Source organism: Haliaeetus albicilla, chromosome 13, assembly GCF_947461875.1.
Source record: "Haliaeetus albicilla chromosome 13, bHalAlb1.1, whole genome shotgun sequence".
NCBI lineage: Eukaryota > Metazoa > Chordata > Aves > Accipitriformes > Accipitridae > Haliaeetus > Haliaeetus albicilla.
Genome location: NC_091495.1, coordinates 43,118,826 through 43,141,111, shown reverse-complemented (window position 1 = coordinate 43,141,111; position 22,286 = coordinate 43,118,826). Strand labels below are relative to the sequence as shown.

General features: G+C 49.3%; 2 long non-coding RNA genes across 2 annotated transcripts in view; one reads left to right on the top strand and one right to left on the bottom strand.

The window, feature by feature from the left end:
• Positions 1-15,546, top strand: part of LOC138688774 (uncharacterized) — a 34,107-nt gene extending 18,561 nt beyond the window's left edge. The window contains exon 2 of the long non-coding RNA XR_011327615.1: positions 14,725-15,546. This is a non-coding gene — a long non-coding RNA (uncharacterized lncRNA). The remainder of the gene's footprint in view (positions 1-14,724) is intronic.
• Positions 11,675-21,081, bottom strand: LOC138688772 (uncharacterized). The gene is made up of 2 exons (XR_011327612.1): positions 16,121-21,081; positions 11,675-15,384 (listed from the first exon to the last, which is right to left on the bottom strand). It is a non-coding gene; the product is annotated as an uncharacterized lncRNA (long non-coding RNA).
• Between the last annotated feature and the right edge of the window lie 1,205 nt (positions 21,082-22,286).

Genomic DNA, 22,286 nt, shown 5'->3' with positions numbered 1-22,286 from the left:
GAGTGTGGGTGGGGGTAATGGGGGGGGCGGCGCAGGCAGTACCCCCAGGGGTCTGGAGGCAGAGGGGCTATGGGGCAGGGGGTGAAGTGGTACGGAATGGAGGGTGGGGAGGGCGATGTGGGGGACAAGATAGGAGCACAGGGGGTGGGGGGGGGTGGGGGTTGTCACAGGGGAAAGAAAACTCACATGGGACAGGGGGAGAGGTGGACACAGGGGGAGGGGGACATGCATGGGGATGACCTACTCCAGGGGGTCTGCCCGGGATCATCCACAGCAGGTAACTCACTGGGGATAACCTGCCACAGATAATCCACTCTGGATAACAGACCCACACCAGATAATCCCCAGCAGATAATCTCCAGTGGTGCCCCTCAAACTGCTGGCATTTAACCCCAAATTGGGGGATTTTTTGCTTTTCCATAATGTAAAGATTGGAGGTTTTTTGCTTTTCCAAAATACCAAATTGGGGGGGGGGGGGGGGGGGGGGCACTTTTCCACAATATAAAAATTGGTGATTTTTTTGCTGTTGGTTTTGTGCATGAAAATGTGGGGTTTTTTTGCTTTCTAGCTGCACAAATCCAGACAGATTTGACTTTCCTGGGAGACCCCAAATTGTTGGGGTTTTCCCCAAAAATTGGGTTTTTTCCCCCATTGCAGACCCAGAATCAGGGTTTGGGGGTATCTTTGTGTCATGGCAGCAGCTCCTACTCTGCCTGCACAGCCCCGCAGGGGAAAGTCACTGTTTGGGGGGAACTGGCCCCAGATCAGGATGGGAAAAGGGGGAAAAGAAGAAGGGGGAAGGGGCAGCTTTTGAAAGCACTTTTATATTTTCAGTAGAGAGATAGAGGGGGGTCGACTTTTTAAAGCCTTTCTATAAATAGGGTTTCTTTGCACTTTAAAAACCTTATATATCATAGACATTTACACTTATGTATCTATTTACCCTTATATATTTATTTAGGGAATATGTATGTATTTTCTATCTATTATCTATTTCCACTTATATAATATCTATCGAGACATATATTATCTCTATTTACACTTTTATATATTTACACTTATATAGAATATTTATTTAGACTATATATCTTTAGACTTATGTATTTTGACACTAAAGTATATTTTCAGACTTCTCTATTTACACTCCTATATATTTACTATTATATCTATTTAGACTTACATACCTATTTACTATGTATTTAGACTTGGATATCTATTTACTATTACATATAATCTCTATTCAGATGACATATAATATCTATTTAGACTTACTGTGTAATACAGAGTAAGTGTGGATAGCTCTACCTATTCTGACTTTTTTCTATTTTAAATTCCTTCATATATAATTTTTTTTTTGCAATTTAAAGTCCTTTATTTTTTAACTTACATATACATGAGTTATTTTTGTATTTTAATACCCTCTATCTCTCTATTTAGATTTTTTTAATATTCTAAAATCCTTTATATAATATAGTAGGTATAGGTTTTTATTCTGAAATGTTTATATATATATAAATGAATATTATTTTTTGATACATATATAAAAATGAGAGATTTTTCTGTATTTCAACGCTTCACACCAATATGCTACAGAACAGACAGGACATAATTAAAAAAATTAAGAGAGCCAACTGAACAAAACTAGACATAGAAAGAAAATTTTAAAAGCGACTGGTTACAGGACATATGGGAAAGAATTAAAAAATAATGACAGCAGAGACATCGAAAAATTTAAAAGCAAGATGGTACAGGGCAGACAGGATAAAATTAAAAAATAAAGACAGTTAATAGATTAAAGTAGGTATAGAAAATAAATTTGAAAAGTGACAAGGTACACAACAGACAAAAGAATGAAAATAGTGAGAGCTAACTAAATGGAGACACAGAAAGAAAATTTAAAAGGCTACAGGCTACATGACAGACAGGAATAACTTAAAAAATACAGACAATGAATAGGTTAAAGTAGACATAGAAAGAAAATGTAAAAAGTGACAGGGTACATAATAGCCAGGAAAGAATTAAGAGAACAGCAATACACAGCTTGATCGAAGTAGACATAGAAGGAAAATTTTAAAAGTGATTGGGTACAGGACAGACAGGAAAAATTTTTACATTAGTGACAGCAAACTAAAACTGAGAAATAGAAAGGAAATTTAAAAGCAACGGGGCACAGGACAGAAAGGAAAAATTTAAAAAATAAAGACAGTGAACTGGATAAAAGTAGACATAGAAAGCAAATTTTAAAAGTGACAGGGTACACGACAGACAGGAAATAATTAAAAAACAGTAATAGGCAGCTTCGTAAAAGTAGACATAGCATCATGGTTTAACCCCAGCTGGCAACTAAGCACCATAGAGCTGCTCGCTCACTCCCCCACAGTGGGATGAGGGGCGAATTGGAAGGGTAAATGTGAGAAAGAAGCTCATGAGATGATATAAAAACAGTTTAATACTTTAAAAGAATTTTTTTGGGGGGGGGGGGGGGGGGGGCGACACACGACAAGAAAGAAAAAGGGAAAGAAAACCAAGCAATGCAAGTGAAAACAGTTGCTCACCACCAATCCAACCAATGCCCAGCCAGTCCTGAGCAGCACCCCACCACCAACCTCCACCCCCAGCTTTTATTGCAGAGCGGGATGCTGTATGGTAAGGGATAACCCTTTGGTCAGTTGGGGTCAGCTCTCCCAGCTGTGCCCCCCGCCCCCAGCTCCTTGTGCATCCCCAGCCTGCTGGCTGGCAGGGCAAGGTGAGGAGCAGAACAGCCCTCGGCGCTGTGCAAGCACGGGTCAGCCATGACTAACGCGTCCCTCTGCTACCAACGCTGCTTTGGTCACAAATCCAAAATGTAGCGCCATACCAGCTACTACGACAAAAAATTAAACTCCATCCCAGCCAAAACCAGCGCCCCCAGAAAAAAATCTAAGAATTTACAGGGTACAGGAAAAAAAATTTAAAATAGGGACAGAAAACTAGATATAAACGGAGACATAGGAAGAAATTTTAAAAGGGGCAGGGTATAGGAAAGACAGGAAAACAATAAAAAATAGAGACAGCAAACATAATAAATATTGACATAGAAAATTTAATAAGCAATGGCATTAAGAAAGAAAAGAAAAAATTAAGAAATAAGGACAGAGTAAAAAAGAAATGCACACATGGAAATATAATTTTAAAAGTGACAGGGTACACCACAGACAGGAATAAATTAAAAAATATGGATAGGGAGCTTGATAAAAGTAGACTGTCGTGGTTCCAGCCCAGCCGGTAACAAAGGACCACGCGGCCGCTCGCTCACTCCTCCCGCCCCCCTCCGGTGGGATGGGGGGAAGACGGAGGAGAGAAAAAAAAACCAAACCTGGAACCTCGAGGGTTGAGATAAAGGCAGTTTACTGGAACAACACAAAGAAATTGCAACAACAACAACGGTACTAATGAAAAAGTATACAAAAAGAGTGATGCACAGTGCAACTGCTCACCACCCGGGACCCGACGGTCTGCCACTTCCCCCACCGAAAAGAAGAGCCCACCCCCCGGCCCGCTCCCCCTTTATATACTGAGCATGATGTCACATGGTATGGAATAGCTCCTTGGCCAGTTCAGGTCAGCTGCCCCGGCTATGCCCCCCACCTCCCAGGTTCCTGTAAAAATTAACTCTATCCCAGCTGAACCCAGGACATTATCCACCCCTTATTCTATACCATCTACATCATGCCCAGATCTTACATTTTCCAATCGACCACTACCACTTCCTTGTCTTATATATATATAAGTATATGGACTTGCGTCCGTCCCCGTCGTCCCCCCGCACACACACACACGCGCGAATGGTATTCCTTTAGCGTATGGGCTATTCCTCTAATGTGTCCATTGATTTTATTTAGTCCATGACTTTGGGGCTCCATCTGTTGTAACAGTTCTTCAGGATAAGAGAGATGGTGTGAGATGGTGGGTCGTTGTATGCTGCCTCTGGAACTTGTGGCTAGTACATTTGGTGCAACTCACGCCCTTGTTCTGCAGGTCGAGGATGTTGATCTTGAGGAAATTGCTGGGTGTCAGTTCAAGTTCTGTCGCTGTTGTACTTGGCTTAGTTTCAAAGTCCATCCCGCAGTCATTTGGGTAATTCTTACAGTAATACCCTTGATATGGCATATAGACACTATAGATACAATGACATGCATTGGCAGGGTATTTAGCAGTTAGGTATCATACAGCCCAATTCACTGGCTATTCTCTCCCAAAATCAAATCTCCCTGAGGTACACATCGAACTTCCCCATCCTTCTGCATCACCCACCAGGTGTACCCAGGTCCCTGAGCAAAAACAACCCCTTGAATGGGTTTGCCTCTGCTTGAGGGAGGACTAACCCAGACTGTCTTTCCTAACATACTCCTCATGCGCACTACAGGGACTTTATCCCCTTCTACAGTATGTGGAAGTCTTGGTTGGGCGGGGCCAGCCCGATTGGCGGATCCTCTAGTATTAACTAACCAGGTGGCTTTTGTTAAATGTGTATCCCAATGTTTGAAAGTCCCACCCCCCATCGCTCTCAATGTAGTTTTCAGCAGTCCGTTGTATCGCTCGATTTTTCCGGAGGCCGGTGCGTGATAAGGGATGTGATATACCCACTCAATGCCGTGTTCTTTGGCCCAGGTGTCTACGAGGTTGTTTCGGAAGTGAGTCCCGTTGTCCGACTCGATTCTTTCTGGGGTGCCGTGTTGCCATAAAATTTTCTCTTCAAGGCCCAGAATAGTGTTCTGGGCAGTGGCATGGGACACAGGGTATGTTTCCAGCCATCCAGTGGTTGCTTCCACCATTGTAAGCACATGGCACTTGCCTTGGCGTGTTCGTGGGAGTGTGATATAGTCAATCTGCCAGGCCTCCCACTGTTTATATTTCAGCCATCGCCCCCCATGCGACAGGGGTTTTTGCCGCTTGGCTTGCTTAATTGCGGCACATGTTTCACATTCGTGGATGACCTGTGCGATAGTGTCCATGGTCAAGTCCACCCCTCGATCTCGAGCCCATCTATATGTTGCATCTCTCCCCTGATGGCCTGAGGTATCGTGGGCCCACCGAGCCATAAATAGCTCACCCCTACGTTGCCAGTCCAGGTCCACCTGAGACACTTCAATCTTGGCGGCCTGATCCGCCTGCTGATTGTTTTGATGTTCTTCAGTGGCCCGACTCTTGGGTACATGAGCATCTACGTGACGTACTTTTACCACTAGCTTCTCTATCCGAACAGCGATATCTTGCCACAGTGCGGCAGCCCAAATGGGTTTACCTCTGCGTTGCCAGTTGCCCTTCTTCCATTGCTTTAGCCACCCCCATAGGGCATTTGCCACCATCCATGAGTCAGTATAGAGATAGAGCACTGGCCACTTTTCTCTTTCAGCAATATCTAATGCTAGCTGGATGGCTTTCACCTCCGCAAACTGACTCGATTCACCTTCTCCTTCAGCAGTTTCTGCAACTAGTCGTGTAGGACTCCATACAGCAGCCTTCCACCTCCGATGTTTTCCCACGATGCGACAGGACCCATCAGTGAACAGGGCATATTGCCTCTCATTTTCTGGCAGTTTATTATACAGCGGGGCCTCTTCAGCCCGTGTCACCTCCTCCTCTGGCAACATTCCAAAGTCTTTGTCTTCTGGCCAGTCCGTGATCACTTCTAAAATTCCTGGGCGACTGGGGTTTCCTATGCGAGCCCGTTGTGTGATCAGTGCGATCCACTTACTCCACGTGGCGTCAGTCGCGTGATGTGTAGAGGAAACTTTCCCTTTGAACATCCAGCCCAGCACTGGCAGTCGGGGTGCTAAGAAGAGCTGTGTTTCAGTACCAACCACTTCTGAAGCGGCTCGAACTCCTTCATATGCTGCCAATATCTCTTTTTCAGTTGGAGTATAGCGAGCCTCGGATCCTCGATATCCCCGACTCCAAAACCCCAGGGGTCGGCCTCGGGTCTCTCCAGGTGCTTTCTGCCAAAGGCTCCAGGTAGGGCCATTCTCCCCAGCTGCAGTGTAGAGCACATTTTTAACATCTGGTCCTGTCCGGACTGGTCCAAGGGCTACGGCATGAACAATCTCCCGCTTAATTTGTTCAAAGGCTTGTCGTTGCTCAGGCCCCCATTTAAAATCGTTCTTCTTCCGGGTAACTTGGTAGAGAGGACTTACAATTTGACTGTAATTTGGAATATGCATTCTCCAAAAGCCCACAACACCTAAGAAAGCCTGTGTTTCCTTTTTATTAGTCGGTGAGGACATAGCTGCTATTTTGTTGATCACGTCCGCAGGGATCTGACGACGCCCGTCTTGCCATTTTACTCCTAAGAACTGGATCTCCTGCGCAGGTCCCTTGACCTTACTTTCTTTTATGGCAAAGCCAGCCTTCAAAAGGATTTGGATTATTTTCTTCCCTTTCTCAAAAACTTCTTCTGCCGTGCTGCCCCATATGATGATGTCATCAATATATTGCAGGTGCTCTGGAGCTTCACCTTTTTCTAGTGCAGTCTGGATCAGTCCATGGCAAATAGTGGGGCTGTGTTTCCACCCCTGGGGCAGTCGATTCCAGGTGTACTGGACACCCCTCCAAGTGAAAGCAAACTGTGGCCTGCACTCCGCTGCCAAAGGAATGGAGAAAAATGCATTAGCAATGTCAATTGTGGCATACCACTTAGCTGTCTTTGATTCCAGTTCATATTGAAGCTCTAACATATCTGGCACAGCAGCGCTCAGCGGTGGCGTGACTTCATTCAGCCCACGATAATCTACTGTTAGTCTCCAATCCCCATTAGATTTCCGCACGGGCCATATGGGACTATTAAAGGGTGAGTGAGTCTTGCTGATCACTCCTTGGCTCTCCAATTGGCAAATCAGCTTATGGATGGGGATCAGGGAGTCTCGGTTGGTGCGATATTGCCGCCGGTGCACCGTCGTGGTAGCAATTGGCACCTGTTGTTCTTCAACCTTCAGCAACCCCACAACCGAAGGGTCCTGGGAGAGACCAGGCAGGGTAGACAGCTGTTCAATCTCCTCCGTCTCCAATGCAGCTATACCAAAGGCCCAACGGTACCCTTTTGGGTCCTTGAAATACCCCCTTCTGAGATAATCTATACCAAGGATGCACGGGGCCTCTGGGCCAGTTGCAATGGGGTGTTTATGCCACTCATTCCCGGTTAGACTCATTTCGGCTTCCAATACGGTTAGCTCTTGGGATCCCCCTGTCACACCAGAGATACAGATGGGTTCTGCCCCTTTATAACTTGATGGCATTAGGGTACATTGTGCACCAGTGTCTACTAGAGCCTTATATTCCTGTGGGTCTGACGTGCCAGGCCATCGAATCCACACTGTCCAGTAGACTCGGTTGTCCCTCTCCTCCACCTGGCTGGAGGCAGGGCCCCTCTAATCCTGGTTAGAATATCTGTTACCCACTTTTTGCACATGTGAATCAGAAGTCCCTTCAAGAGGATCAGAAATGAGATCGGCCCATCTACTGCGCCCGGGGGACTGCTCACGGGAAACTGGAGCAGCAGTTTTCCAAGAAGAATCTTCTTTTCTGGTTGCTTTTTCTCGCAACTCCCGTACCCGTGAATCCAAGACTGAGGTAGGTTTTCCATCCCACTTCCTCATGTCCTCTCCATGGTCACGCAGGTAAAACCACAGGTTAGCCCGTCGTGTGTACTTTCTCTCTCCTCTCTCTTGGGCAGAGGAACGCTTACTCCCAATAACTGCAATGCGGGCCTGTACAGGTGAGGAGGAGGACATATCTACTTTGAATTGCTGGAACTCTCGGGACAATTCCTCTACAGCTGAGACACAGGCCCGTAGGGAGGAAGAGAGACTTCCTTCATATTGCCGGAGTTGGACAGCCAATTCATCCACCGTTTGTCCATAGCCTTCTCTCCAGGACATTACTGCCAATGAGTTGGCATAGGTTGGTGGTGCACTTCGTAGAAACTTCCGCCACATCGGTTGTGTGCATTGGACTTCATCTGGATCTGTGGGTGACTGCGCATTTTCTGGATCATTATAAATCACCTCCAGCACGGCTAATTCCCTCAGGTACTGGATACCTCTCTCCATGGTGGTCCACTTGCCTTGGTGACATGTAACTTCATCCCTGAAAGGGTATCTTTCCTTTACACCTAACAGAAGTCGCCTCCAGAGGCTGAGGACTTGTGTTTTTCTCCCAATCGCCTTGTCGATACCCCCTTCTCTAGACAGAGATCCCAACTGCTTGGCTTCCTTACCCTCTAATTCCACACTACTAGCCCCATTATCCCAGCATCGGAGCAGCCAGGTAACAATGTGCTCACCTGGGTGGCGGCTAAAATCTTTTCGCATGTCACGCAACTCACTCAGGGATAGAGATCGGGTAATTATTTCAGGTTCTGCCTCTTCCTCCTGTTCTCGCGATGACCCTGGTTCATCTTCATCTCTCACTGAGCGAACTGATTTCTTTGTGTGTTTCTTTTTCTGTACAGGGGCAACTGATACTGGCACAGGTTGGTTCTCTGGTTTAGTGGCAGTATCTGTCACCGGGGTAGGGGCAGCCATGGTACCTGTTGTCGTGGTAGGGGCGGCCACGGTGCATGTTGTCGGGGTTGGGGCAGCCACGGTGCATGTTGTCTTGTTTTCCATCTTTTCCCCCTTTTCCCCCTGGGGGTGCTGCATAGTATCAAGCAGGGTTTGGTAGATACCGGCCAGGGCCCAGCACAGTGTAGTGAGTTGTGTGTCTCTGGGATAGCCACAGCATTTTCCTTTCAAAAATTCTATCACTTCATGAGGGTTCTGCAGTTGTTCGGGAGTGAACTTCCAAGTCACTGGAGGTGAGAAGTTCTCTAGATACCTGCCCACATCCTCCCACACGCCGTGCCACCCATGAATATCCAGCTTTGGGACAGATCTCTGGGTGGTACTCTTAAAGAGCCTCTTTGTAGCCCTAGACAAGACCTGAAACATAGTCAGGAGGCATAGCACTAACAGCACACAGGCTTGCGCATCCCAAGGATATTCAAAATTCTCGAAAACTGTTGTAATTAGTTGGAAAGAGAAAAGGGAGGGGAACGGATGGGGGGAAGTATTCCCCCCTGACTTCCCCATGGGTTGGGTGTAATTACCAATAAAACCCGACAGAAGGTGCCCAAAGTCTGGAAATGATATCACTGCCTCATACAGATAACAGCTTAACCTCATGACCAGTGATGTAATCATTTCACAAGTCGACATTGCCCAGTACAGCAAAATGATAATCCCAATCACTCTCCCAGAGATGAGATACGCAACTACAGGCAATACATAAAGCATATAAGAACTTACAAAACGCCACCATGTAAACAGCTGAATCAACATTGTGACTAACATCTATTTATCTAGTATAAGAAATGCGTATGACAAATTTGTTTCAACACGCTCTGGCCAGATCTGTCGTTATCTCAACCCTTCGTGCCCCACGTTGGGCGCCAAAAAGGACTGTCGTGGTTCCAGCCCAGCCGGTAACAAAGGACCACGCGGCCGCTCGCTCACTCCTCCCGCCCCCCTCCGGTGGGATGGGGGGAAGACGGAGGAGAGAAAAAAAAACCAAACCTGGAACCTCGAGGGTTGAGATAAAGGCAGTTTACTGGAACAACACAAAGAAATTGCAACAACAACAACGGTACTAATGAAAAAGTATACAAAAAGAGTGATGCACAGTGCAACTGCTCACCACCCGGGACCCGACGGTCTGCCACTTCCCCCACCGAAAAGAAGAGCCCACCCCCCGGCCCGCTCCCCCTTTATATACTGAGCATGATGTCACATGGTATGGAATAGCTCCTTGGCCAGTTCAGGTCAGCTGCCCCGGCTATGCCCCCCACCTCCCAGGTTCCTGTAAAAATTAACTCTATCCCAGCTGAACCCAGGACATAGACATAAAATGCAAATTGAAGAAACAACAGGGTTCAGGACAGACAGGAAAAAATGTAAAAATAAAGACAGTGAATTGGTCAAAGTAGACAGGAAATTTAAAAAGCAACTGGGTAAAGGACAAGCACAAGAAAAATTGAAAATGGGGAGAGAAAACTGGATAAAACTTGACACAGAAGATTATAAAAGCAAAGGCATTACAGTAAGACAAGGAAAAAAAATTAAAAATAAGCATAGAGTGATAGAGACACAGGAATAAAATTATAAAAGCAGAGGCATTGAGGAAAGACAATAAAAAGTTACAAAATAAGAATAGGGAAAAAAATGCAGAGAAACATAGGAAGAAAAGTTCAAAAGCAATGGGGTACAGGACCAACAAGAAACAAATAAAGAAGACAGTGAATTGGTTAAAGTAGACATGGAAGAAAAAATTTTAAAATGATGGGGTACAGGATAGACAGGAAAACATAAAAAATAGGGACAGCAAACTGGGTAAACCTTGACATAGAAAGAAAATTTAAAATGCAACAGCTTTAAGGAAAGACAAGAATAAACTGAAAAATAAGAATAGGGGAAAAAATAGACACACCATACAAATAAATTTAAAAGCAACAGGGTACACAACCCAGGAAAGAATTGAAAAATACAGATAGGGAGCTCGATAAAAGTAGAAATAGAAAGAAAATTGAAGAAGTGACAGGATATGGGACAGACAGGAGAGAATTAGAAAATAAAGACAGTGAACTGGATAAAAGTAGCCATAGAAACAAAATTTTAAATTGATGGAGTATAGCAAACTAAATAAATGGGGACATAGAAAATTTTTAAAGCAACTGGGTACAGGACAGAAAGGGAGGAATTAAAAAATAGAGACAGGGAGTCAGATAGAGGGAGACATAGAAAGAAATATTTTTAAAGCGATGGGCTACAAGAAACACAGGAAAGAATTACAAAATAGGAACAGCGATGAGAATAGAAGGAAACATTGAAAGAAAATTTTAAAAGTGACAGGGTATATGGAAGAAAGGGAGGAGTTAACATTTAGGGGAAGGGAGCCAGATAAAGGGAATAGCTGAAAGATAAATTAAATAGCAATGGGGTACAAGAAATATAGAGAATAATTAAAAAAAAAAATTCAAGAAAGGGACCCGGATAGAGGGAGACATAGAGGGAATTTTAAAAAGCAACTGAGTACAAGAAACATAGACAAGAATTAAAACATAGGCACAAGGAGATGGATAGAGGACAATGTAGAAAGGAAATTTAAAAAGCAATCTGGTACAAGAAACACAGGAATATTAAAAAAAGAACAGGGACAGGGAGATCAACAGAAAGAACCATAGTAAGAAAGTTTTTAAAACAACAGGGTACAAGAAACACAGGAAATAATTAAAAAAATAGGGACAGGGAGATAGATAGAAGGAAACATAAAAAGAAAACTTAAAAAGTGACATGGTACAGGACAGAGGGAAGAATTAAAAAATAGGGACAGGGTGCCAGAGAGAGGGAAACGTAGAAAGAAAAATTAGAATACAACAGGGTACAAGAAACACAGGAATATTAAAAAAACAGGGACAGGGGAGATCGATAGAAGGAACCATAATAAGAAAATTTTAAAAGCAACAGGGTACAAGAAACACAGGAAAGCATTAAAAAAAATAGCTTAAGGGAGCTGCAGAGAGGGAAACAGAAAAAAATTAATAGGTGAAGTTGTTGTCCAAAAAGCAGATTATTTCCTAGTGTGCAACGAGCCAATAATCACACACTCAGGAGAGACATTATTTATTTCATATTTGCACAAAGATGGGTGCTAGGTGGTAATTCCACAAAGCTAGCACTCCACACCAAAGAAAAACAATGTATTATTCTGTTACATGATTAGTAAAAACTTGCCTAAATTTACATTCATTGGTTAGCAGTCACCATCTCACCTGCTATCGGCCAGTTATATTTAAATCAGCCTCGCTGGCTATGTAGATTAGCACACACGCTCCTTGCAGGGCTGGGGTGGGTGAGTTCTTCCAGATGGGAGATGAGTCGGAGGTTGCCATCTCTCCCCACCATCTTTACCTTTCCCCCAGCTCATGCTTCTGGAGCAGGATGTTTCCTTTTATCAGTCACATCCTACGTTGCTTAGGGCCAGTTATCCTTCTTATTAACTCAAGAACGTTTCTTTTCTCTCTGATGGACCTTAAGCATTCTTGCCAAGTTGGCAATACACACAAAGCATCCTCAAAACATCAAGGCCTAATTGTTCCAGGGTGTCCTTATTCTATGAATGCCAACTGTGTGCCTTTCTGATTACAGCCTTACTTGTTAATTTGACATATACAAAATACATCTTGCACAAAATAGTCAGACCATTCTAAATCTCTGAGTTATTTTTCAACAAAGTGGTACAGGGCAGAGCTGGCAGAAGAGAAACAAGTTTTAGGGAGCCAGACAGGTAGGTGGGCTGGTGGAGAGTGAGACAGAAGCAGGGACAGGCAGGGAGGCAGGCAGGGATCTGGGGCAGGGCAGCAGAGACGGACCAGGATGCACAGGAGAGAACGTGTGACTCACCACAGCTCCTGGTGCTGGCAGGAGACCTGCACGCCCCGACGCTTCTCTCTCTGCCCCTTCCTCTTCCATAGTGCTGCCTGCCCGACCCTCACCCACTCGGCAACACACAGCGGACGCCTCGATGCTCCTCATCCACAAGGCTTCCTCAATACGTGGTGGCTCACGCACACAGCCAACAGATGTGCCGAGCTCCCAGTGCCGCATGCTGGTGGTCTGCACTGTTGGGCATGGCTCAGAGGGATCCTTCCTCACTGCAGGAACCAGCCGTTCCTTGCTGAAGGCACCTGACAGCAGGACTCCCTCCTCAGTCAGTTCCCCTCCATCAGCTCCCTCAGGCAGGCTTGCCCAGGCAGCCCCCTTTACAGCTGGAGCCCCTTCACACAGCAGGGCCAGCCCCATCCTCAGCCTCACTGGCCACACCTGGGGCTGTCCCAGCTCCAGCCCCAGCTGGAGCCCATCAGGATAGAAGAAAGCTTCAAAAGCGATGGGGTACAAGAAACATAGCCAATAATTAAAAAAAAGGGATGGGGAGCCTGATAGAAGGAAACTGTGGCGGGTTGACCTTGGCTAGCTGCCAGGTGCCCACCAAGCCGCTCTATCGCTTCCCCTCCTCACAAGACAGGGGGAGAAAATACAACAAAAAAAGCTTGTGGGTCAAGGTAAAGACAAAGAAGTCACTCACCAATCACTGTCACAGGCAAAACAGCCCTGACTTGGGGAAATTAATTTAATTTATTGTCAATCAAAATAAATTAGAGTAGGATAATGAGAAATAAGAAGAAATCTAAAAAACACCTTCCCCCACCCCTCTCTTTTTTCCGAGGCTCATCTTCACTCCTGCCTTCTCTACCTCCTCCCCCTGAGCAGTGCAGGGGGAGAGGGAGTGGGGGGTTGCACTCAGTTCATCACAAGTTGTCTCTGCTGCTCATTCCTCCTCATGGTCTCCTTCTGTCGCAGTGTGGGGTCCCTCCCATATGGCCACAGGTCCTGCCAGCGAACCTGCTCCAGTATCGGCTCCTCTCTCCACGGATCTGCAGGTCCTGCCAGAAAACCTGCTCCAGTCTGGGCTCTCCATGGGGTCACAGCCCCCTTTGGGCATCCCCCTGCTCTGATGCGGGGTCCTCCACAGCCTGCAGGTGGATATCTGCTCCACCATGGCCCTCCATGGGCTGCAGGGGGACAGCCTGCCTCACCATGGTCTTCCCCACAGGCTGCAGGGGAATCCCTGCTCTGGGGCCTACACTACCTCCTCCCCCTCCTTCTTCACTGACCTGGGGGTCTGCAGGGCTGTTTCACACTCACATTTTCTCTATCACAGCTTCTGCACAGCATTTTTTTTTTTTTAGCTCTTCTTAAATATGTCATCACAGAGGCACTACCAGCATTGCTGGTTGGCTCAGCTTTGACCAGCAGCAGATCCCTCTTGGAGCTGGAACTGGCTTTGTCCAACACGGGGGCAAGTCCTGGTGTCTTCTCACAGAACCCACCCCTGCAGCCCCTGCACACCTCACCCCAGCTAAGCAAAACCTTGCCACACAAACCCACTACACCAGCAATTGGCTACAGGGCAGAGAGGGGGGACTGAAAAATAGGGAAAGGGACACATAGAGAGAGGGGCATGGGGTGGGGAGGAAATAGTGATGGGCTATGGGCCAGCGAGGAGGAAATGATAGGGAACCAGACCGAGAGAGATGGAGAAAAACAAAGATTAGTGATGGGCCATGGGGCAGAGAGAGAGGAATTGGAAAAAGGGACAGTGAGGTAGACAGAGAGCAACTGAGAAATACCAAAAAAACTCAGTGAGCTGAAGGGGAGAGACAGAGGAATTGAAGAATAGGGACAGGGAGCCAGACAGAGAGAGAACAATGAGGACAAAATAGGCTGTGGCACAGAGAGGGAAGAAATTAAAACATAGGGACAGGGACCTGGAACAAGAAAATCTAAGAAAGAAAAAGTATATCTAGAATACAAGGCGCAGAGAGATGAATTTAAAAATAGAGACACAGCCCCAGACAGAGAGGTGAGGGCAGTGGGAATTGTGAAGGGCTAAAGGGCAGATGGGGAGAGATTTTTAAAAAAGGGATAGGAAGACAGAGAAATGGAGAAAGACAAAAATAATGATGGACTGCAGGAAAGAGACAGGACAAAAAAAGAAGGACAGGGAACAGGACAGACATACAGAGAGAAAAAGAAAACAGAGGCAGAATGACAGAGAAAGAGGGGCACTTGGAGAATGGGAGAGGGAGAGGTGCAGGGAAGTGAAAAAAATGACAGCAGTAGAGAAGGGAGGGGACGGGAATGCAGAAGAGGAGCAACACGGCCCCAAGGGTCCAGGACTCACCGTAGCTCCCGCTTTAAGAACTGCTGGGAGAATTTGACAGTTCAGATGCATCTTTCTCTCCCTCTCTCTCAATCTCCGCCCCCTCTCCCTTCCTCCTTTGTAGCTCCGGTCACTTGACTGTCATCCACCTAAGAGATTAGATTGGTGTCTTACAGCTCTTACAATATGAGGCTTCCTAGATACACAGCCTCACATGCACACACACTATATGGCCGTACTGTGCTTCTGGTTATGCCTACAGACCCTGCCATGGACATGGGTGATTGGATCCGCTGAGGACTACACTAAGAGGGATCCTTCCTTGCCTGGAGAGGCAGGCTGTCTCCTGTCTGCAGCTGGAGGCAGTTGCTGGCCAAATCCCATTTGTTTTATTCTTCAGCTGCTTTACCTTTTTCTGGTCTCTCCAGCTTCAGCCACTGCAGCTCTTGTCCACAGCCAGTAAGTGCTCCAGCTGTCCCTTTTCACCCATGCCACTAGGAGAATGAGGCCAAAGGCAACCCACACAAACCTGAGCCAGAGGCAGTCTACAACATCCCCGGAGAGGAACCGACAACTGAGTCCTCAGTGCTGCCTCTGGGAGAGGGAAAGAACAAGCAACTGTTATCTACAGCGATGACTGTACTCTTCAGGCACGAACCCCTCCTTCTGCAGGAGCTTCTGGAGATGCCGTTCTGCCCCTGAACTGATGCTAACAGCATCTGCATTTATGGTGCAATAAAGCATATTCAAGGACCAGCTTGCTGCCGTGAGGACAGGGTTCGGGGGCAGTCTGTGGCTACGGGACAGACTTTAGGGGAGGTGCTGTAGCTGGGGGCAGCCGCACAGGGTGAGCAGGGCTAGAGTTTTGTTGAGTTGGGGAGGCACCCAGCACCTTTTCCAGGGGGTGGGGGCAGCCATGTCTTGCTCCTCTTCCTGCTTCCTCTCCCCCAGCTCTCAGAAAACCCCTGGGAGCTGCCCTGATGGGGCCTGACTCCAACTGACCATCAACCTGTTGCGCTAGTCAGGTGGAAACATCCGTGCAGCTAATCAGCACTCCCATGCAGGTATGCCCCAGCAGCACCATTCCCTAGGGCTGCAGTCCTTTTACACAGAGAGGCCATCACCATCAGCCTCACTGGCCCCACCTGGGGCTCCTCCAGCCCCAGCCCACAGCTGCAGCCATTGCCCCTTACACCCACTATGTAACCTGCTCCCCTGGGCTCTCTGACAGCCACTCATCAAGTGCAAAGGAGACAGCAAGTGTTTATCCATTAATGCATGTAAGTCCCAGGAGCAAGTCTGCTCTGGGTCTTGGTGCCTGTACACTCACCCTTCCCCTGGGACAACTCAGCAGTTGTTACTGGAACAGCAGATACCAAGAACGAGCATACCACAATGGGGAGCAGGACAGAGGAACAGAAAGAGAAAAATAAGATGAGGGAAAAGGACTGAGGGGCAGAGAAGGAAAGGTACAAGGAAAAGGACAGTGAGATGGAGAAATCAATAAAAAAGGGACAAGGAGCCCTGCAGGAACATGGTGAAAGAAAAACAGGGTCAGGGAGCAGGGCAGAGGGAAAGAGAGAGAGAAAGTGACGAGCAGGTAGCAGAACAGACGGATAAAGAGAGAAATTGAATTACAGGAATAAGGAAGGAGGGAGAGAGAGAAAAAGACAGGGAACAAGCTGGGGGGGGGAGGGAAAAAAAAGGAGACAGACAGATCAGGATAAAGAGATGGAGAAAGTAAAAAAATGTGATGGACTGCAGGATGAGAAACAAGGCCAGGGAGCAGGACAGAAGAGAATAATGGGACAGGGAGGTGGGCAGAGGGATATAGAGAGACATGATGGGACAGGCAGTGGTATGGCGTTATACAGTCAAAAAGTTAGGGGGAGGATGGAGGACACAGAATAAGAGAAAAGGGACAGGGAGCAGGGCAGAGGTGGAGAAAGAAATGTTACAGACAGAGAGGAAGAGATTGACAGGACTGAGGCAGAGAGATGGAGAAAGAAAGAAAAAAAAGACAGTGAGGGGTAGCAGGCCAGAGGGACAAGGAAAGACAGGAGGAAGGACAGAGGGATATAGAAAACAGGTGAGGGACAGGGATCCAGAAAGTGGGATACTGCAAAAGAGAGAGGGACAGGGAGCCGGATGTGGGGATGGAGAGCCAACGAGAGCAACAGAGAGAATGACAGAGAGATGGAGCATGAGAGAAAAAACAGGGACGGAGAGTGAGACAGAGAGGTGAAGCAGTAAATAATAGGGGCAGGGAGCAGGACAGAGGAAGAAAGACAGAGAGGGACAGGTAAGACAGAACTGGAGAAAGAAAAGAAAGGGAACAGCGCAGAGGGTCACAGAGAAAGAGGGATGGCAGAAAGGGAAAAATAAGACGAGGGAGAACGACTGAGGAGCAGAGAGAAAAACGTATGGAGAAAAGGACAGAGATCAAGAAAACAAAGAAAGATGATGCAGAACAAAAGGGAAAGATTGACATGGACAGGGAGCGGGACAAAGGGATGGAGGAGGAAAAAATAGCGATGGGCAGCAGGACAGAGGAAAAGTGAGAAAAAGCAAGAAGAGCAAGAGGAGGAGAATGAATGACAGGAGCATGTAGAGAGAAAGACTGGGACATGTAAAGGTGGGGGTGGGGGATGGACAGAACAGAAATACAGAGAAAAAAAAAACTTCTAGGGTGCAGGACAGAGGAATAGAGCAATAAGGGGAAAAAATCAACAGGGAGGACAGGTAACATACAGCAGGACACTGTGGGAGTGGGAGGGACGGAACACAGAGCAGGGCAGAGGGATGAAGAAAGAAAAAAAATAGGGACAGGAAGAAAAGCAGAGTAACCAAGAGAGGAAAAAAAAACCAGAAAGAGAACTGGACAGAGATGGGCAGCAGGACAAAGAAATGGAGAAAGAAAAAACAGCTACAAGGACAGGGACAGAGGGATAGAGAGGCAAAGAGAGGCACAGGAAGCAGGACACAAGGTTGCAGAGAGAGAGGTACAGGGAAGTGGAAAGAATGACAGAGAGAAAAACAGCAGGGCAGGGAGCAGGTCAGAGAGCTGGAGAAAGGAAAAAAATACTGCTGGGGAACAGGACATGAGGATAGAGCCAAAAGAGATGACTGGGAAGCAGGGCAGTGGGATGCAAACAGCAAAAGTAATGATAGGCAACAGGACAGAGGGATTGACAGAGAAGTACTGGACAGGGAGCAGGACCAAGGAATGGAAGGGAAAAATACTGATGAGCAACAGGGCAAAGGGATGCAGAGAAAAAGGAGGGAAAAGGAAGGAGGAAAGAGAGAGAAAGACGAGGATAGAGCGCATGACATGGAGAGACAAAAAGCAGAGAGACTGGGCGGGGGGGGCAGAACGGATGCAGATTAAGAGATGGAGAAGGCAAAAAACGGTGATGGCCTGCTGGACAGAGATGGAAGAAGAAAAAGTAGGGCCAGAGTAGGGGGGAGAAAGGAAAAAAGGACAGCTGGCTGGACAGGGGACTATAACTAGAAACAATGAGACAGGCAGACGGACAGAGGGACAAAGGCAGAATAACCAGGAGAGGAAGCAGAACAGATAGACAGAGAGAGGGAAGAGGGGGAAGGGAGCCAGGACTGAGAGATGGAGAAAAAAGCATTAGGAGCAGAGGGACAGAGAGAGGAAAATACAGGTTGGAGGAAGGACAGAGGAACAGAGAGGGAAAGAGAGTGACAGAACCCGGACAGAAAGCGGGAGAAAGACAAACCTGTGACAAACAGCAGGCCAGAGGCCGGAGGGCATGGGGAAGGAAGGGCAGGAGGAAGGATTGAGGGATACAGAAAACATGTGAGGGACATGGAGCAAGAAAATGGGATACAGAGAAAAAGCGAGGGATGGTGAGCAGGACACTGGGATAGACAACAAGCTCGAGAGTGATGGGCACCGACTCGTCCTGCTCTTCCAGCAGGGTGGGCACACCCATAAGGCCCCCCAGGGCCCTAGGGATAGCATGGAGTCGGCGGGAGGGTGCAGCAGCTGTGGCAGCATGTGGAGCTGCTGTGGCAGCCCCTCCTGTGGGATTTGCCCCCGTGGGCGACAGTCACAGCCAGCTTGGCTGCTTGGCTTTGGTGGCCATGCTGGTGTGCACCTTGCTGCTTGATGCCACCGCCAGTGCCATCTCCTTCAGCCAGGGGCTTGGCCAGCAGGGGCCTGGGGATGCAGCAGGGCATGCTTGGGTCAGCTTGGGGCTCCAGGTCGGGTGGGTTGGCGCACCAGCCCCACCACCTTCACTCTTTGCCCCAGTGGGTGGAAACTCAGGATGGAGTTCCGCAAGCCATGCCCTCAGGTCAGTGCGGGGCATCCCCAGCCCCTGCGGCGTTTTGGCTTGGACTTTTTTGCACAGCAGCCTGTCCTGGGGTGGCACATTGCAGGGATCCATGCTATCAGCAGTGGGTGGGGTGGATGGGTGGGCACAGGGCCCTTTGTCCCCTGGCACTCCCAGGGCTTCTGGGTCGCTCAAGCACCAAGATGGGCACATTGGTGTCCTCAGATGCCCTGCGCTTGCTGCCGCCCCACTTGTTGCCCGCTGCTGCCCACTGCCACACCGTCTCTGTCCGGCTTCCCCTCCCACAGGGTTTTTGAGTGTTTTGCCACCCAGAATACCACCATCTTCTTCTTCTCTGGTGGCATGTTGTCCCGTGGGGAGGTCTCTTGCGTCCTGGGGGTGCTGGCCGGTGCAGGGCGCTGGTCCTTCTTGCCGTCCCCCTCTCCCGATCTAGGCACCACCCGGCAGGAAACAATGCCCAGTGGCAGCAGCAAGCGGGGTCAAAACCCCTCAGGGCTGCCTCTGCAGCGCCTCCTCCACCAGTTGGACCATGCAGGGCAGGTGAGGCTGGGGGCAGCTGCGGGGCTGGCCAGGGGACTCAGCAGTGGCATCTGCAGGGGGCTCAGCAGGAGACTTTCCAGGGGATCCTTCAGAGGACCCTCTGGGCAACTGTTCAGGGGATTCTCTGGAGGCATCTCCTTTGAAGTCTCTGTAGTTCTTTCCTGAGAAGGGTCCCAGGACTCTCTGGCAGCCGAGGGGGAGGACCGCCACCACCCCATCCTGCTTCCTCCTGGGGTCCAGAGAGGGGGACATCGCCAGTCCCCACCAGGAGGGTTGGTGTCCCCCAGTATCACTGCCACCACGCTGGAAGCACCCTGAGGTGGGGGGCTGGGGCAGGCGAGGGTTGCCAGGCCAGGGAGGGGGGCAGTGGTGTTTGTTCACCTCCATCGGAGCTGAAGGCCTGTGATACAGACTTCACCAAACAAGAACTTAACTTTCTGGGCGTTTGTCACATTGCAGTGCTTTGCCCCAGTTTCAGGCCACTGTCCAGTCTGGGAAACCCTCAGCTGAGCAGTCCCAAAGGAGCGAGGGGTCTGAGTGTATTCTGGTTTGGCTCAGTGTAACTTGTGTGTCAGTCTGTGTCTGCTTTTGCTTGTTGCCTGGGCTTTTCTCTTTGAAGGGATGATATTTGGGAACTTCTGCAACACGGACCCCCTCCCTCCATCAACCCATCGCAGCACGCCTGCATTTAATGCCTGCTGTTCAACATAGTTTGCTCTCAGAGCTGCGATCAGAACCTTCATCCAGAGAAGAGCTGTTTGCCTCGCGACCCGATGAAGAAAATCCAAGAGCAAAAGGAAGAACTGGGCCTGATGGCACGCCTGACGTCCAGAACTTGCTGCTACAGGCCAGAGGTCAGTCTTGATCTTGCTGCCAGGGAAGCAATGCTCAGTGACATTCATGTGCCCCTTCCCGGGGAGCACCGGTGGGGCTGTGCCAGGGCGCAGGGAAGGCTAGTGGTGCAGCAGACAGGAGTCCTTCCCTGCGGGGTCTGCCAGTGCAAGGGCTACACTGGTGGTTAGGGAGAGCTGCCGGGAGCCTTCGCCCGTGCCGTGGCTCAGCCGGGCTCTGGGAGCATCCCTGATGGATCCTCAGACCTCGAAGGAGGCCGAGGAAGAGACGTCAGAGAGACACAGCACCCTGCAAGGCCTGGGCCCGAGCTTGACAGGAGGTCCCGGGGCGCACAGCGTGCTGCCGCACCCGGGAGATCCCCGGCCTGGAGCTTGAGAGCCGTGACGCAAGAGATGTGGAAGGGCGAGGTCTCCTCTGACCCCGCGGAGCTGCGGAAGGAGAAGGAGAAAACATCGAGGGGTCGAGAAGAACCCCGCATCTCCGCCTCCCGGGCGCTTCGAAGGCTTCCGCCGCAGGGACCCGGTGCGACACCGACAGGCTTCCCCCTCCTGCCTGGGTGCAGCACAGAATCGCTTCCCCCGAGCTTCCGCCTTACGGCACTGAAAGGCTTCCCCCTACTGCCTTGGTGCAGCACAGAAAGGCTTCCCTCGTGTCGCCTCCATTCGGGAGAGGATGGCTTCCCGCGGGGGCGCGGACCAACCTCTGCGGGTACTCCACCACCTCGCCTTCAAGAGAGCCCATGTCCCAAAAGGACACCCACCACCTCGGCTTCCCACAAGGAAGGTGCCAGCCCTGAAAGCTGTTGCTGGTCTTCACCATCCCCGTGCAGCCCATTCACAGGCACAAGAGCCCTGCAGATCCATGCTTTCCCAGGGACCTGGCAGCTCAGCATTCGAGGCAGAGCCTGTTTCCAAAATCGCAAACGTCTGGCTAGTTGTCCCACAAGGAAGGTGCCAGCCCTGAAAGCTGTTTCTGCTCTTCAAACTTCCGCATGCAGCCTGTTCACAGGCACAAGCGCCCTGCAGGTCCATGCTTTCCCAGAGACGCAACACCTCATCGCTCCTGTTCTTGGCAGAGCCTGTTTCCGAAACGCCAAATGTCCGGCTTCTCCTGCAAAGAAGGTGGCAGCCCTGAAAGCTCTTGCTGGTCTTCACCTTCCCTTTGCAGCCCTTCCACAGCCCTGCCTGCACCGGGGTTCGGCGCTAGCTCTGGCACCTCACCCATGCCAGAGCCCAGCTCCAAAGTGGGCCCCACCCCGGACGCCCCCACGCAGGGCGAGGGGCCTATGGGGTGGTGCATGCAGGTAAGGGTGTTTAGCGTCAGGTGCAGGCAGAGTTGTACCTCTCAGCACAGGCAGAGGTGCAGGCAGCAGTGCCACTGCAGGCACTGTGGGTGCACCCCACAGGAGGGTGGGGGGCCAGGCCCTGTCTTGCTGGGCCCACAGGGTACTGGAGTCTGCCCCTACCCAGGCACCCTCAAACTGGAGACACTGGGGTCATCCTAGAGCTGGAAGCACCGACCACCCCACCCCCAACTGGGACTCTTAGGAGAGCTGGACACCCCCAGCTGGGACCACTAGGATCCCCCAAACACAGTGCTCCCCCCAAATCAGGTTGCTTAAACTGGGAGCACTGGGATCCTCCCAGGCCTGGACTCTCCCTTACTGGGACCACTGGGATTCCCATGTTCCCAGCACAGTCCAGCACTCTCCAATGGCACCTGTTGACCCAGATCCACAAGGCACCCAAAGGTGGGGAGCACCACCCCTCCCATGTCCGA